We start from the raw sequence: 2,799 nt of genomic DNA on the forward strand, positions 1-2,799 counted from the left end.
TCTAGTTTACTCTAGTCTTCTTCCTTAGGAGTTGGCCTCACCTCTCATAAGAATCCTTTCACCTACACCAAACCAAACACTTTAAGCTTCTTTCCTTCATGCTTCCGCATCCAACACCATCCATGGAGCCTCCATTCTTCATGCAAGCCTCAATGGAGACAAGAAGAAGCCATCAAGCTACCACATTGTAAAAGCATTGACTATTCTATACAAAAGGTAATGAGAATATTATTGGTAATTATATTCATTATTCACCATCACCCACGTACTTATAGTTCTCTCCAATATTATATTTGGGGGCATATAGGAAAGGATCGAGATCATAACACATATTGTGATAGACATCATCTCAGTCCACGTTATTATGATTATGATAATAAGAAGGAAAGGTTAATGTAGATATTAGTACACCCTAAACATCCCCATACTAGGTTTATCCTACCTTGTTTACAAGTCCATTAATTCAACTGAAAGTCCACAAAAAATTATATAAAGGGGGCATTATTGATACAAGCTAAGATGCATTGTAAGCTATCAAGGGTTGTTCAAATGTGAATTGCATTGTTTAGTTCGACTAAAACAGTCAAGTAAAATCCCACAAAAAAAATGAATAAAGGGGACATTGTTAATACAAACTAAAGTGAATTATGAGCTATCAAGTTTGGTTCAAATGCAAATTGCATTGTTCAATTCGGCTAAGATAGTCAAACAAACTAGATATACTAGGATTAAAAAACTATTCGATTAAATAAATACACAGTGATAACACCTCAAGAAAACTCAAAGAAAGAAACAATTGGAGAGTAAATGGAAATGAGGACTGATGTGATTGAAGACTTAAGTAGTTGAAAACTTAATTGGAATGAGAAGTAGATGAGGATGAGTGACAAAGGTTTCGAGATGAGTAAAAAGGGTTTTGATATGAGTGAAAAGGAGTCACCACTTGAAGCTCACAATCAAGATAAAAATCAAACAAAAAAAGACATGTAGTTTTTGTCAACACCCAATTTCGTCCAAATTATTAAAAAAATTATTTCCAAAATATTAAAAAATAAACAGTAATAAATTGCCTAAAAAATAATAAAATTGATCAAAAAGTGTTTCTTTAAATTTTTCTTTATTTAATTTTATTTTTAAATAATAAATAAAAAAGGATTTTGATTTAAAATTAAAGATTGAATTAGAATAAAAATAAATTAATTCTTTTTACGTTTTCTTTATTTAATTAAAGGAAAAAAATACAGTCTTTGGTTTTGGCTTTCCGAAAAAAAAGTAATTAACAGTTACCATTGCCGATATGAATTTTGGCTTGCCTGCAGTATCACAGGTTTTAAGAAACTGATTTTATGTGACTTTTTTATTTTTTTAATATTTTTTTATATACTTTATGTTACTGTTGGATTTTATAATTAAGAGTTTATTTTTGTCTGATACTATTTTATTTTTATTTTTTTCTAAATTATTAATTTACAACTTCTAAATATCTAGTAATTTAAATAATGTTCTTTTAATATTATCCTTAAATATATAAAATTCAACGATTCCTTCGATTAATTTCTCTTTTTTTATTACAGAATGAATAGGTAGAGTCTATAGCCTTCTTCTTCTTCTTTTTACTAAAGTTGATACATTTTCTTCAATTATTATTATTCACTTTTGCATATTAATGTTCTTTCTTCAACTAAGTTGTAGAGAAAGAAATTCAATTGTAAACATTATTTTGACTATTTGTAAGGCACTCGTATGTATTCATTATAATATAATACATTGGTTTTTTCTAATATAAATTTTATTTTATTGATAGAATGTTTTATAAATATAATATATATATATATATATATATGATTAATCAGTTCTCTTAATTGCTCTACGTATCATTAAAAGAAATTAATAAATACACTAATATTCATTGCGCAACAAACTCGGTCTTTGCGCGAAGGAGTGGTAACGCTGTGTTAGAGAGAATGGATACAATACTGTGAGAAGTAGAGGAAATTTAATATACTAAAGAGAAATTAAAAGTTTTGAAAGGAAGGAACAACCATTTTGAAGGGAGGGGAAGAAAGGAAGAACATTCAAGGGAATAGGATCATTTTTTCACTAACATTTTGGTCCAAAAAAGTTCATCCTCATATCAACATTAATTTACTCATCTCCTTTTTAATTCAATTGAGAGTTCAATTAAGAGTCATGATCTAAAAAAAGCAATTCGAAAGTGCATTTCAGAGACATTTTTGAGATTCAACAATAAGAATACTTTAGGAAAAAGACAATAAGAATACATTAGGAAAAGCACAAGGAACGAGAACAGATTGGCAAGTAACAGGTTACATGGTTTTGCTTTCTACTTTGCTACGATGCTCTGTTACATTTTTTGTGGTCATAGAATTGTATGAAATACATATAGAAAGAACAAAATATTGTCATCTTAGGCTTCTAAGTTAATAAACCACAATTAAAAATAAAATTAAACTAGGTTTAAGGAATTTGAAATGGAGAAGACTTAGGAGATGCCGCTGGTGAACGAGGAAGGCAGAATAGTTTTTAGTAATGAAATTAGAAAAAAAACAAACAATTATTACAAGAGATAATTTCTCTCATAAAATTTATTAATTAAAGGTTTAAATTTTTTTAACAAAGTCACTAATAAAATGGACTCCATTACTATTTGAAGAATAATAAGTATAGAATCTTATAATTAAATATTTTTTTATATAAAATATACATTTTTAAATTGGAAACCATGTGAATTAGAATTTTCAATATTTTATTCCCTAAAACATATTTATTTACATTTTA

The sequence above is a fragment of the Vigna unguiculata genome, unplaced genomic scaffold (genome assembly GCF_004118075.2).
Source record: "Vigna unguiculata cultivar IT97K-499-35 unplaced genomic scaffold, ASM411807v1 contig_267, whole genome shotgun sequence".
NCBI lineage: Eukaryota > Viridiplantae > Streptophyta > Magnoliopsida > Fabales > Fabaceae > Vigna > Vigna unguiculata.